The sequence below is a fragment of the Drosophila hydei genome, unplaced genomic scaffold (assembly GCF_003285905.1).
Source record: "Drosophila hydei strain 15085-1641.00,03,60 unplaced genomic scaffold, DhydRS2 tig00000383-arrow-arrow-pilon, whole genome shotgun sequence".
NCBI classification, from domain to species: domain Eukaryota; kingdom Metazoa; phylum Arthropoda; class Insecta; order Diptera; family Drosophilidae; genus Drosophila; species Drosophila hydei.
Window position 1 is genome coordinate 760,443 of NW_022045721.1, and position 15,579 is coordinate 776,021.

At 38.9% G+C, this 15,579-nt stretch overlaps 1 protein-coding gene and 2 non-coding genes across 4 annotated transcripts in view; 1 reads left to right on the forward strand and 2 right to left on the reverse strand.

Moving 5' to 3' along the window:
- The window catches only part of LOC111598165 (glycine-rich cell wall structural protein 1.0), a 41,989-nt gene extending 28,517 nt beyond the window's left edge, over positions 1 to 13,472 (reverse strand). For both annotated transcript variants that reach the window (XM_023313257.2, XM_023313266.2), the window contains exon 1: positions 13,405 to 13,472. The gene's annotated coding sequence lies outside the window, so the exon portion shown is untranslated. The remainder of the gene's footprint in view (positions 1 to 13,404) is intronic.
- Positions 1,416 to 1,489, reverse strand: Trnai-aau. The gene has a single exon. It is a non-coding gene; the product is annotated as a tRNA-Ile (tRNA).
- Positions 2,292 to 2,364, forward strand: Trnar-ucg. Its single transcript has one exon. It is a non-coding gene; the product is annotated as a tRNA-Arg (tRNA).
- Positions 13,473 to 15,579: the final 2,107 nt, after the last annotated feature.

A 15,579-nucleotide genomic window follows, 5' to 3' on the forward strand; every position in this document is an offset into this window, starting at 1 on the left:
TATAGTAGCGGATTTTATAGCATATAACAGTACTATTTCCTTACACATGTCGGGAATTCGAAAGCTTAATAAAATGTTCTTATGTCTCAATTTTAGTTGAAACATGTTCAAGACGTGCATACCCCTTTATGGGCAGCTGCAGCAACTACTGGGTATCTGCGCAGTCATCGGCTCATTTGATGTGCTTTTTTATTAGAGCTTCAGTTGTTTTTGTTGCTGTTGTTGGGTCTGCATATGTATGTATGTGCGTGCTTAGCAAAGCTTTTGATAAAATGCTTTACTCAACTTGAAACTTAGCTCGGGCTGGTCGCTGATAGCTATTTGCTGGCCACAATTGAGCAAGAGTTTTTGGCCACCTTTAACTGACTTGAATTCGGAGCCATGTACAAGGCTAATATAGTTCAATAGCCAATGCGACGCCTGCGAAATGTGCGCACAGCTCATTTGATGCACATTATCGTGTTTTTCGTCTGTTTTTTCCTATTTGCTTTCATTCTTGAATGTCTGCCAAAAAGTGGGCTTGAAAACTAAGTTCGAAAATGAAAACATTTACAAAGCAGAGACAGGCGACCTCTGACCTCCTACCTACATCCAACTCGAGTAGGAGGGAACATAAAAAATATATATGTATCTACATACGTGTATACATATATGTATGTATGTAAGTATATATACTCATGTTGTTTTGAGCTGCGGCATTGGCGCCCTGCAAATTGTTAGCTATGAATCGAATGAATTGAATCGAGATGAAGATTGAGTCAGATGCCGCCCTCTCTCCTTTACACTTGAAATGCGACTATGGGTCGTTGGCAAGCGCCCGATGATGATGGTAATGAAGATAATAATGACGATGCCACCGAATTTTATTGTGAACGAAATTGAATTCAATTGTGGAAAATCGAATGCGACGTCAGCGCCGACTGCGCAGTGACAGAGGTAGAGGCAGAAGAAAAAGACAGAGTCAGAGACAGAGACAGAGGCAGAGGCAGAGGCAGCATTGCTAGCGAAGCGCAATAATTGCGCAACTTATCAACGTCAATTGGTCGGTCTGCTTGCTGAGCCACCCGAACACGAGCCCCGCCCACTTTGGCAAAAATGCCGCCAAAAAGCAGAAATACGTCCATGGTAAATGTTATGAGATTTTCAGCTAAATGGCATTTTAACATAAATAAATATGTATGCAATGTACATACATACATTCATATTTAAGAATGATAAATAGGGCTGTCATAATACATAAATTGCTACAATAGATTGTTGTACTTATAGTATAGTGAATGTAAACTTCAATTAAGTGTACAACAATATAATACATTTGATTTTAACAATATATAATATAATATAATATACAACAATATAATACATTACATTTGAAATATAAATATAAGTATAAACAAAAATAGAAAAACAAGAACTGGCCCATGGGGGGATCGAACCCGCGACCTTCGCGTTATTAGCACGACGCTCTAACCAGCTGAGCTAATGGGCCTCCACAAATAAACTTGTGAAAAATGTGGACACAACGATAGCCCACGTTTAATCTATAAATAGCTCAGCACATTTAGTTTGACAAGCACTGAGCAGGCAGACATGATCGCAACGAAAGCAAAAGCTCTTATCATAGCGACTACAAAAGCTTTGTTAGCTTTTACTAATTAGCGCTGTCTTAAGTTAACGACGGCAACCGGAAGTACCATAACGAAAGTTTGTTTGTAGGAAAAATGTTGCGGCTCCTATATCTATTCCTGTTGTCGTCGTTGTTGTTGTAGCTGTAGCAACAACAATAACAAGCACAATGAATGCTTAAAAGTCAGAAAGCGGAGGTAGAGCGGAGGAGGGCTGCCATACATACAACTTTGCAATTCATTTTGCACATTTCCTTGACATTCTCATTTGAGCAGCAAGGTTTTTTTAAGGTTTTTATGTTTCATTGTGTCCACAGAGCCTGCATATGCGACGTGTCTATTCCATTGTGTTCTAGCAGTGCTGTGTGTGTGTTCACATATTCACAGACACACACCTACATAAGTGTAGGTACCTGCTCATCTCTATTTTAGTGTGCCGGTCGCCGGGCTGTGGCATATCTGTTCATTAGAGCGTCGCTTAATTAGCGCAGCGCTTTGTTTTGCACACACTTCCACTTCCTATGCCTTATTCCCCAATCTCCATTTACTATTCCCCACGCTTATTCATTGCTGTTTATGCTTGTGCCATTGGCCCCGGCCTCATCAGAGGCATTGCGTCATCGCAGCGTAGCTTGTTTAGAGCTTCTGGCGACCCGTTATACATGTGACCGTGTGGCCTAATGGATAAGGCGTCGGACTTCGGATCCGAAGATTGCAGGTTCGAGTCCTGTCACGGTCGAGCATTAAATTTACTTTTTCTTTTTTATTTTGCTCACTTATAATTGTCAGTCGCTATATATTAGCATCATTACTCAACTTTAAGGTTGGCACATTTTTTGTTCCCGTTTTTCTCCGATAACAGCAATTAATGTTGATGCGAACGACTCGATTTGTTTGCGTCGTATTTTTTGCACCTGTTTGTACTCAGATCTATTTTTTCTATTTATTTTCGGGCTACACCTTTTGACGACAGCCTAATTAATTCTTAAACTGTCTGTGCAGTTAGTTCTCATATGCCACCTGTACGTGGAGCCATGGCAATCGGACACCAGACCACCTGAGAGTGGGTGCGACTGTCTGCCCGACGTCCCACATTAACAGCGCATTCAACTTATTCCCTGGCAAAAGTTTTTTGCTTGGCCGAGTCGGGAAGTGTGCGGCCATAGCCCCAATTATATGCAGCCATTGTCGCTTTATTTACCTTCACCTGTACCTGCTCCTCTACTTCTACCCCGTTCTCTCCCTTTACCTTTAGCTACCTCTGTCTTTTTGCCGTCTCAGTCTTTTGTCATTGTCCGAAGTTTTCGATAAGCATTTAATTGCAGGTCGAGAACTTTCCTCGTCGTTCCTCGTCTCCTCAACTCCTCGACACCGGCAGCTCTCAACTTTGCGCTTTTCCTTACGGAAAATGCGTTTTACGATTTCAACCGGATGTTAAATGTCAGATGTCTGATTACTCGTGCGCCTTTGTTGTTATTCCCGCTGATGTCGCCAATTTATGACCCTCAGAGGTGAAAAATAGTATAGAAATATGAAATTAATATCGACCTATCGGCTCATGTTACCAACAGTTCAAATTTGCAAGTCAAATGAGGAAAGTCTTACATTTAAGTATGAAATATTTAAGCAAATCAAATAGTTTAATAAAATCTCTTGAATACATGGACACTATAGTGATGTCTCAAATAGGCGAATAAACTCAGTCAATCCGGTTATATTCTAAACTAATTAGCATTACTTACATTACTTAATAGTATCTGAGATTACCTAGGAAATGGGCTGAACGCCTGAACTTTAGATATAGAAGAAATGATAGAAAGCTTCCATTTAAGGGATCTTTTGAATATGTTTAGATGCCTTATGAGAATTCATAGCTAAGTTATGGATATAAATTGATTTCATGGAATGATATCGATGAAAATCAAAGCTTGAAGCTTTTGAAGCATTTGACATAAATATTTGAATATTTTAAAGAAATTATTAAAAGCCATTGCAATTACTAACTTTAACTATTATAAGCAGCACTAAAAATCTGCCACTCGATCTGACACTTGAACTATGGATGTCTGTATTATGGTATTGGCAATATTTGAGTAAGAAAATATACCCAAGTACTCGAGATTATAATAGTCTACCTTAATATGTACTGACGAACTGAAAGTCAGATAGACATTCAGCTTTAAAAATGTCTTTGCCCAAATTGTATTTGTGAATTATGCAAATGGCGAATTCCTGGCAGCAATACTAATGAGAGCAGGATTTTAGCAGGAGCGGGACTAAGTTGGGATTGCGATTACGTATTTTCGGCTGCAAATGAAATGTTTTGTCAACTTGCTTCCAAAACAACGCACAACTTAATGGCAAACGACGAAGAGGAAGCAGTGGCGCACGCACACGCACACGCACATGCACACGAACACGAACACGCACACGCATATACGTATGACGTATACACGGCAACCACGCACACTTCAAGCTCGCACGCATAAGTAGCAAGCAAACAAACATTGGCGCAATTTTGCTGCAATTTAAAAAAAGTGCCCATAAAACAGAGTCGATAAAACCAAAGGATATTTCCCAGCTGACCAAACCTGCATGACAACTTACAAAAGTAAAAGAAATACCAAAGTAAATGAAAATACGTTCAATGGCTTCACTATTTAATTGCAGTGTTTGTGAGACAAGGTTCTTACTCGTCAAAATTCGTGGAATTAGCTTAGTGCTCACAGGGTAAGTGTTGGGCGTGCATGCCCGTTGCGGTTCACTTACATTTTTGCTTAGTTCTCAAACTCTGCTGCTGCTGCTGTTGGCGGCGCTGTAATTTGCATAATAATCAGAAAGTTGCACATAAACTTTTTTATGCTCATTTTCATGCACCCATACACCCACACACAGTCGAACACATTTGTGAGTTTTGATGAGAGGCGCAGGTTGCCAAGGACTTTGACGGCAAGCACTTTAATATACCAGTACACGAGATCCAAAAATTATAATCATATGCGATATACACAAGAAGTCCCTCAATTTACGAAGTGTTGGAGAAACTAGGTGACAAGAGTTAATTGGGTTAATTGCTGAAGCTATTTTATTAATAAGTCAAAAATTAAGTTAGAAGCTTATAAAACTATTTTCTTCAGATTCTCTAAATTGATATAAAATCATATATAACTATAGTAGTAATATTAAAAATAGAAGCAAATTATACAAATTTACATACATTAAATATTTATTTTGTTATCCTCTTAAATGATTGCACTCTGTACAGCTATGACTTTGACTGACCACGAACTACGAAAACACAAATGATGCATTCTAGAAGCTCAGGAAACAAGAGTGACAGTGCTGTTACTGCCCCCGTCCCTTATGTACATATAACCCTATATAGGTTCCAAGCACGTACGCAGCTTGTCGCTAATTGCATTTTTGGCGGTACAAGTAAGCTCAGACTACTCCATAATCTGTGAAAGATTCAGGCTTTGAACGTTGGCTCCCATAAAAGGCAGCTTAAATCCTCCCGTGGCATCGTATGCATAGACAACCATGAGGACCGCTAAGAGTATTTCAGCATTACATTTTTAAATAAATAAGACCCCAACAACGAAAAGAAATCAAGTTGTGGAAGAAAGGGCTCACGCTTCACTTACCCTACACTAGGCTTTGGCAAAATCTCAAAGCTTCAAAAGAAAGCCAGTAGCAACGGCAGTAACAATTGCGGAGCAAGCACCACGGACAACCATGGCTGAAACTGCTGTATCAAACACGCAGGCAGCGTAGGCAATTTAACCCAGGCAAGAGTATAAGGGAGTATAAGGGCTGTAAAGGCGAAGCTAAATAGATCAGCCTGGATTTTAAAAGGGGTGTATCCGTCCAGGAATTACTGCTAGATGTTCTTTAAAACTGCATGATCTCCTGGAATGAGTTAGAGGCAGAAGCTAATAAATAAGACCACGGAAACAGTGAAAACACCCGCTTTACAAAAAAGGCAAGGCCTTAAGCTCATTAAAATCAGAGTGTGACAAGAAATTATGGAAAAGACACTCGAATCTATGGCAAAACGTCACAAGTGAAAAAATACCCAGAAAAAAGTAAAGAAACCTGTTTCTGCGCCCAAAGAGCAACAAGCAGCAGTCAAAGAAACGAGAATGATGAGAGAAATGAAATTCCTAAGAAGAAGCGGTCCGTAACAACTAGAAAGGGCCACAGCTACTTGGATGATCTACGATACATCGCCAGCACTATCCAACAAGACGAGAAGACAAATGTAAGAGGCATGTAAATCCGATCCAGGGCACTACTTATTGATAAATGAAGCACAGAATCTGCAATCATAACTTATCGAAAAGCTTAAGGCTACCGTTAAGGAAAGCACTTCGACAGAAGATATCCGAGATCTCGACTTACTGTCAGTAGAGTCGGAGGTCGAAGAAGCAGTGTATAAAGTCCTCACAAAGCCATCAAACAAAAGACTGATATGGCAGGTGCCTTAAATGAAAGTATTGCATGTACATGTGTCGATATAACGGAAAAATGAAAGGAATGCAGTGTAGGCGAAAGCTAACATACACAACATACCACTCTAGAAAGTACACAACAGAAGCGTTTGTATCTAAGAAAGCGAGGACAGAAATGTCGATCGCTATCTCTTGAAGTAACCCAGACCTTCGCAGAGGTAGAAGTAAGTAGAAGAATTCATCTCATTCCCTTACAAATGTCAGTAGTTTCATGTATAGCTTATATAATTTTGGTTTTTGTTAGATTTTGGATACCGGCTTCAAATATCCCCAAATTCTTAAAATTTAAGTACAGTGGGAAATAGGACCATTATGTGAAGGCGTTTGAACCTATACCCAGCCAAGAGAATATGTGGATCATATACTGAAAATTTCATTAAAATTATTAAGTAAATTAGAAGTTATTAAACAAAACGTTTGGCCAATTTGCAAAAGCACATGTCAGCAGCGCCACGCGCACGCATTTTTCCTATGCGTGTGCACACATTCATTCAAATGCGTGTATTTTTTTCTGTTCGAAGAATCGAAATTGTGCTTGAATTATCAGCTGTTACTTAAGCTCAAATTTGCAACCCTTTTTCTAGCAGTGTACTGGCAGCGTTGGTGGAGGCGGCGCGGTTAGTCCATAGGTTTTTTATTGTTCTATTTTTTAATTATGTAGTGGCGGTGTTGGTAGAGTTGATGAGCTTTGCGTAGAAATTGTGGGTTCGAATCTTGGTCGTTATGTCGATTTTTATTTGTTTTTATTTTTTTGTTTTTTAATATTTAATACAAACTACGGAAAATATTAAAATACGCAGTACGGCACCCCGACTAGAGCTTTCTTACTTTTTTTTATAAATATTTGCTTTCAGTATATTTAACTCTGTCAATATGACTGAATGAAAATATATTAATTATAAAAACTAAACTAATATTACCAATATATCTGAATCAACATACTGAGAAAAGAAAACACAGCGAAGAGAGAGTTGAGTAGTTCTTAATATTAAACAAGAAGCTCGACAGGTATATTTATATTTGCCAGCTTAGCATCGACTCGATTTGTATTAAATCAGCGAAGCTCCTTAAATTCTTATTGACTGCCTTCAACTTGATTAAATTGAGCTTCACAGGCATCCATTCAACTCCAACTCTGCTTTGTCGATGGCTTTCGAAATAATCGAAAAGCGATTGAAACGTATCAAGCTGAAATACGAATAAAAAATAGCATTTAATCAACTGATGATGCTCGAGCCTGCAGCGGATTCAAAGCCGAGCATATCAAATGGAAGCAAATCAAATATTTACTTGCTGTTAAATTTATGACAGGCGGTTGGCAAACAGAATTGAAAAAAAAAAAAATAAAGTGAAAAAAACAAACAATAAAAACTCAGACAAATATTTGCGAGATGCTCTTTGTTGTTAACAAAAGTTGATGGCAAAGCCATCAAAATGCATTTATCAGGCCAATTCAAGAGGGGTTAATTTGATGGACTGCCGTCAGAAGGTTGCCCAACTGCTAACAAACCAACTAGCAATCAGCCAGTCAATATTTAATTTGTCAAAATGTCAGCAGCTTAAGAGATACAGGCAGATATAGAGTTAGGTATAGAGATAGATAGAGAAAGAAAGACAGAGAGAGAGAGAGGTTTGTTTGTTTATCTGCTCAGAATCAAAAAAAAAAGGAAAAAGGAAAAGTTGCAGTCAGCTGCATTTAACAATTTGCTGATAAATTAACTAAAGCTCGTTGACTCGTTGCTGGCCAAGTGAAAAAAGTGCCAACTGACAGGGGATCTTAGCTTGGCTAACAACTTTTTAGCCCTGGCCATAGCAATGACATTTCATTTTTCAACATACAAAAATCTCCTTGACTATCTCTCCTTCCCGCTCGCTCTCTCTACCTTTACTCTCTCTCTCTTTCTCTCTCACTTTCCAGACACTCGGCAAATATGCAAATGAAGTTTTAATCCAGATTTATAGCTTTAGACTATGGGCAAAAATTGGGCCAAAAACTTCGCCATGCTAACAAAATATTTGGCCATCAAACATGACAGAACGATAAACTAATCTGAAAATGAGGCGCCATGCAAATTGTTTTCCGTTAAATTATTCAATAACAATTATCGCTAATTGCATTTAACTATTTCGCTCTCTTTTAGCAACGCTTTCATGAATCCGCATTTGTTTGTAAAACGATTTTAATCGCCTGCATTTATTTTGCTAAGGCAATAATAAAAACACTCTTTTAATTACAAACCATTCCCGGCTACATTTTCAACTCAGAGGACCATGAACGACTTGACAATACCCTAACTAAACAATGCATCGTATGATTCATTCGAAATAAGAACCAATTGAATTTGATTCTCTACTATAGTTACTTTTTAAGAATCAAATATTTCAATGTAAGCTTCCTTTCCATTGCACTGACTAAGTACAATATCATAATCTCAACAAAAACGAAATATAAAAATAAAGACCGACAGTCCATTGATGACAATTCTCTTCGGACGGCGTACTTATGCTGCCAGACCATTCGACCTACAACAGCAATTCGATTTAACTTTAGCAGAAATTCATTAATTGGTTTGTTATATCATTTTTTTTATGAATCACAAAAAAGGATACAAAAAAAAATATATTAAATTAAGAAATGTAAACTACTATTTTAATGTGCACGGACTATCAAATTAAAGACATAATATGTCAATGCCAGCCTTTCTTTATGAGCAATGAATTTAATTGACCGTGTCGATTGATCTGATAGTCTAATAGAGACAGGCTCGCAATAGCGAGGGAAGGTGTATCTTGGAATTAAGTGACATGGAACTCATTACCCAATAGTAATTTAGAGCAGAAGGAGGCGTGACCTCAGAGGGTGAATATGTTATTTATCAGAAGCAGCTTGCGAGTGCATTTAGGACTTTCTGTCTCCATGTCTGTTTGCAACACGCCCATATTTAATTTAGCCCACATAATCTGTAACTTCCTAGTTTTGATGAAAGCGATGAATCCAATCAATTTAAGTAAGTTCTTCTACAGATAAACAAAATATGAAGTACTCCACTATTTGAATATCCTTAAAAAATCATATACTTTGGCACAATGCATATTTGAGTGTTTTATTCTTTGAAGAATACAGGATTTTATAATATATTATAATAATATATTAATAAATGTAACTTCTAGTCTAGCCTTGGCCAGCACATAACTTAGACACACATGGCTACAGTAGGGTGCATCATTATCCGAGACCCCAAATGCGTTCGATATGCGTGGTCGCAGTGAAAGTCTTGGGCCATCTGCACTCAGCATTGACTGGCTTGCTGGCAGGCTGGCCAAACAAAATCAATGTAGAATTTAAGTTAATTAAAACACAATAAAATATGCAAATGTTAAAAGTGCTTTAGGCAACCAGAGCCATACACCAACCAAGTGTAGAATGATGGAGTGAGGAATGCTTGGCAACCGCAAAACAGGGCGCAATTCTGTGTACTTAAGCTGGTTCTGTGCTTCGCTTGGTTGCAGCTGCCGTTTGCCAAATGGGCTTTGATGTGCCAAAGTCAAAGTCAAGAGCGCCAAAAATGGTGCAACCAGACCAGACAGCTTCCACAAGCGGCCATAACAGTGGTGGGCGGGGCGGGTCGGGGCGGGAGGTAAACACATATGAGTCTCTGCCTCTGTCTCTAGCCCTACCTCTAGATCCGTCTTTGCCTCTGCCCTTACCTCTGCCTCGGCTGCTCCTCTCCTTCTGACTCTGAATCTATACTGCCATATGCTATATGTGACGTTGCATGCGTGATATTTTGTAAGTGCCGTGCCCATGTAATATGCAACATTCGTGTCCATCATAGCAGAAACCAACCCAAGCAAATAAACCTCCAGCGAAGGTACATATATATATATATATATATATATATATATAATAAATTGAATTCAATTAATAAAGATTACTATTGTATTAAGGAATAATCAAAAGAATTTCGTTGATTTACACATTTAAACCTTTAAACCGTTCTGTTATGTTGTGGAAACTTGTATCTTAACAAATTTACAGGGTATTGCTTATCGAAGTGATCCAATTGTATACTACATTTTGTCATTCTATTGATTATTATTATGAATATCGATTAAGGAATATGGAACATGGCTTTACTGATAGCATAGTACTTAGAGCTGATTACAGGGTATTATTAGTTGATCTCTTAGTACAAAGAACAACTTCGCAGAGCATTAAGCGGGTGCAACTCAATTAATCGCATTTTCGCTGCTCTGCAGTGGTTGCTAATGCGTTTATTTATTTAATCAGATGTTTCAGCTTCAGCAAGGAATGATGCGGTTAAGGGCCGGTGTGGGCATGGGTGTGGCAAAAGTACTATTTTAAAGTGCAATCATTTTATATGGCACTTAACAGGCTCTTTTCAATTTTATTGCAATCTGGCAGCCTCACGATGTCCGCTGAAGTGCCAAAGGCGCCACCGACACCACCACCACCAATATGTTTCATGTGGCGATGCGGTGGCTTTAAGCGCTGCACTTTCTGGCAAGGCATGGGGTAGAGGGCGTGGCAAAGGCAGTCTTGCTGGCAGACAGGAGGCAGAATTGCCAATTATGCGGAGACCGCTTAATAAATATGAAGTGACATAAATGACCAAAAGTTGTTTAAACAGTGCGACAGGGCTTGCCCGACGGCATGTTGAGAAAGATGTAACAGCAGTGTAGAGGGCTCAGGCAGCGCATCTCCTAGTCGACCAGGAAATTTAACATAGTTTTTGATATGCTCTTTGGGGTAGGAGAGCCCCAAAACCGACAACCGAATGTGTATCCGCACTGTCGACCCTCGTCTAGGGACAACAACAACAACAACATTGACAGGTCTAACAAAGCAAAAAGCATAAATATTGCTGTCCACGATTCCTGTTGCCCAGAATTCACTTCGCCAACTGACCAACAACTCATACAAAGCGACAGCCACAGAGAATGTGGAGGAGAGGGTGAGTCCAGAGAGGAGGGCGAGAAGGGTCGGGGCTGGGCGGTTCGGTGGTTGCTCTGCGGCAGCACATGAATAACATTTATGTGGCTGCCTCTTAAAATACTTACATAAATTAAATTATTTATTAACGTTTCAGTTCAGCAGCCAGCAAAGCGACACAAAATCAAATTAATCAAGAAAGCATGATGAAAATTCTTCAAGTTAGGCCTTAGAGATGAACGCGTGACACGTAAAGTAGTAAAACGAAATTTCCAAACATAATTTAATTATAAATAAAGAGGAAAGGATGACAAGCGCAAACTACAAATGAGGCAAAGATGGATAAGTTGAAAAACAGAAGAACCATTACTGAGTGAACAGCGTAGTTCCATGCAATGATTCGAACATTTTTGAATAATTGTTTATGTTTAGAAAATATTATCCGGTCGGTATTTAGTAAGAAGACGCAATTGTTTCAAATATTTTGGCTTATCCGCAATCCGTCTTGAAACTCGAGTCTTGCAATTTCGAATGTAAATAAGTTAAAAGCATCCGCTGATATCGAATTAATGTAAATGTTCTGGCCTAGTGACAGTCATCTGCCTGCAACAATATTTAAGGTTGTTTCAAAGCTACACTCCTAAGCTTAACGGTAATTAGTAATATAGTTCAACTTCAATACAGTACCTACTCTCCTAGAGACATCTGTAGCCACATGACTTTATATATGCATTCCTTTTCATCAGCAATTTCATTTTAATATTCTTCATATCTTTACATCAATGTCTCTCGAAATATAGTATATTTAAGCTCCGTTAGAATTTAGTTATTTCTTTAGTATCTTTAACTGGCATTCAGCCAAGCTCAAGGGTAGATAATTTAGCTTTTTGTTGTATAAGCCGTAAGCTGTTGAATAAGCCTTTCTTGAATATAACTGTTTCGTTCTATCTATTGGCTGTTCTACTACTTTTCATGCTTTCGCCGAGGTTTAATCGCTTGGAAACTCTCTAATGACCGCCTAGGATTTACATACAGCCAGGGCGCTAGGGCGCCGAGCGTTCAGCATATGGATGGGGGATTCCTTTTGTCTGGTACACCGCACCCTACTTATGATTGCGATTATGCCCTCCGACTCGGAAATCGACAAAAACCGTTGCGCTTTGTGCTGCGCCTTCAAATGAATTAACCAAAAGCGGTAACAGAAAAATATAGAGAGAAAAAATTGTAATGGACCCGGCTGGTCGAGTCCTGATCCGGTTACATTCGCAGAGCCCCAAACGTGGTGCCAAAGCAAAAATGGACGCTCTCAATGGCTGCCACAATGGGGCAACGAACGGGGATGTGGCAGCCTGAGGCAGGTTAGGGGTGGCTAGGCAGCGACAGCAAGGCGCAATGTCGGACAACGCGGGGCAATTATTGTAAGCGGCTTTCATCGTGCGATGATTACACTTACAGCTGAAATGGCGCTCAACAAGAGAAGGATGGGTCGTCGAAAAAAAAAAACCATAAAAAAATATATGGAGCCGACAAACTTCAAAATTAACGAAACTGGAGTACACTTCCAAGCTGAAGCGCATCTTGAATTGCATTTGAATATATTCAGACAGTGTTTGCTGTAAGCCCCGATCGTTTTTGCAAACTAAGTGTTATACATTCATGAATTCCGATCGATTATTTATATTTTAAAAAATTTTTCAATATAAGGAAAGAACCTAACTTTTTATATCGGGCTGAGCAGAAAAAATTTAAGAAATGCCTATATTATTATAATAAAATATACGAATAACATTTATTTATATATATATATATATATATTATTATATATATATATATATATATATATATATATAATATAATAATAATAATATATATATATTTATATATAATGTCTTGCCTAATGTAAAAGGAGCCTCAGTAAGGGTATCAAAAGAAAATAGAAAAGAAAGAGTGAAAATATAAGTATCGCCAGCGTAGAAAGAAAAAGAATAAGAGAGACAGGGAGAGAGGGAGAGAGAGAGAGAGACAAATGAGCAAGCAAGACGGAGCGAAACATTTGCAGCAAAAAAAATTGAAGTGGAATTTTTGTTAGTGTCTACTGGTAGGCGCTAGGTTCGGCTTCGGTTAGTTGGCTGCTTGTTGGCCATGTTTGTTGGCCTAATTAGTGCTCTGCATTTTTATGGCATAATTTTCGGCGTTGTAAGCGTTTTGGCGCCATCAAAGTGTACAACATGGAAATATTACATTAAAATTTATGAAGCCGCGAGCGTTCACAACAACAGAACAGATAAAAAACAATTATTGGTGGTCTACTCACAACTACGGTTGGGGCAATCCGTGGCCTGTAGTCAGATGTGATTTTTTTTAAGTATTCAATGTGCTCACCTGCAAATAGATAGCATAAAACAAACACAAAATATAAAGATTAGTAAAGGTAAGTGAGCAGTGTATATAAAATCGACTAAATACTTATTCAATAGTACTTAATAATAGTACTTAAGAAAGGGTGCTCTTGTCGACAGTATCTGACTAGCAGATAGATGGAGGGTGCACTCCACAGAGAAAAGATAGAAAAGATCTTCAGTCTAAATAAGTCTTAAACTACCCCAAAAAACTAAGTCAAAATAACGCTCTTAATCGTTATGAAGATTATGAGACAAGATATCGGAAAGCTTATCATCCTTATCAAGAATATATAACTTCTATCGATATTCTCTAAAAACACGGAAGCAAATGAAAGTTGCTTCAACTTCTGGTCATGAGAGACTATGGAGACCAATATTACATTTGGTAAATATCATGCTCGTTTTTATAGAACTTAAAATAGTTTAAAAATGAAATATAATTGCTGCAATTATGAGAAGAGTTTTTCAGTATCTTTTCAATCATCGGCCGTAGAGTATTATGTTCAAATAATTTAAATATATACATTTAGGAAATAATGACTTATAAATACTAAAATAAATAAAGAGAAAAGGAAATCGACGCTGTCTCTTAGACTAAACTTCCTTTCCATCAAAAGGAAATATATTCCCTAACATGCTATGGCACATGAAAATATTTCATGATGCTTCATAGGAAGCAACCCATGCTAGTCACAATGTAGAACTACTTCAACTAATATTACGAAAATCAAGAAAAATATGCGCTGTTGTCAATTTGTTAAATCTATTTAACGATATGCTTTAAATAGTTTAGTTTGTGGAGCTGGCTATACTGAGAGAGCGCGAAAGAATGAGCGAGAGAGAGAGATAGTAAGAGAGCGAAAGAGCAAGAGAGAGTCAATTGCAGTCGATATCTAATGCATTTGAACAGTTCGTGTTGAAATTTTGGTGCAGCAAGTGCAATAAAAATGTATTTCATGCTCGAAACATGACCTGGCTCAATTTATTTTACTTTGCTGACTTTGCCGATTTAACGACTTCACACAGGAGCTGTAACCGGAGCTCCACTTGCTGTTGCACGAGCTGTTGTAATTTGCAGCCGCTGTTTGACTCCAGCTTCACACACACGCATACTATAGCAAGCGTGAAATGGTGTTAGGCCACAATGAGCTCAATTTACGCCGATGATTGGCGGCGAAGTAGGCTGGGCATATTCCCTCGTTGTCCGTCGGTGGGTACGTTCGGCCTTAGCTGAAAAGTTTCATGTTTGCATTTGCCTATCGTCTATCGTCTGGCCGTCTGGCTGTTGGGCTGTCAGTCCGTCTGATTCGCTGGCATGTGCTGGGTCCTCAGAGCCTGTGGCTTATAAGTAGCAGCCGCCAGACGTTAAACATCGCGTGCAGACAGCCACGCCCCGAACCGCTGTCGCCTCCCAGAAAGTCTTGTTTTGGCAAGCAGTAAAAAAAGAAGTCACAGACAGGAAAATTGCACAGCACACGGAATCGGCATAGAGACTGCTTGTCGAGGAGCTTGCTACCTCGAGGCGGAGCTCCTACTCTGCCATCTGGCAGCTCCCAGCTCAAGGCAAACAAGAAACTACAAGCCATATATAAAAATCAACTGACATGTCTATGAGGTGCAAGGTGGCGGAACGGGGAATGCCAGAGTTGCCTGATGCCATAGTTGTTAAGGCTTGGCGGATGTCTGTACCCCGTCTCTTGCTCTGCTCTCCAGGAATTCACGTAACAAGCAAAGCATTTTCTTGCCATTTACCAAGCTCCACTTCGAGGAGCTGCAAATATGTTTAAGGCAATCGGAGAATTGCGATTGCAACTTTATGAAAATGCTAACAGACATTTTAATTGTGATTTGTGTGCTTGTCATCCCACAAAAAGGCAGACAGAGTAAGAGAAAAAGGGAAGCAGAGCTAGAAAACTATGATTTTGTTGCCATAACAGCCGCCACACAGAATTGTTCTTTATTTTGCAAACTATCGAAATGTCTGGAATGCCGTCAAATAATTCTGTATCCCAATTAGCCCATCAATCTCATAGATCATCATCATCATTGTGTTCATCATAAAATCACACAATACACAAGCTGTAGTT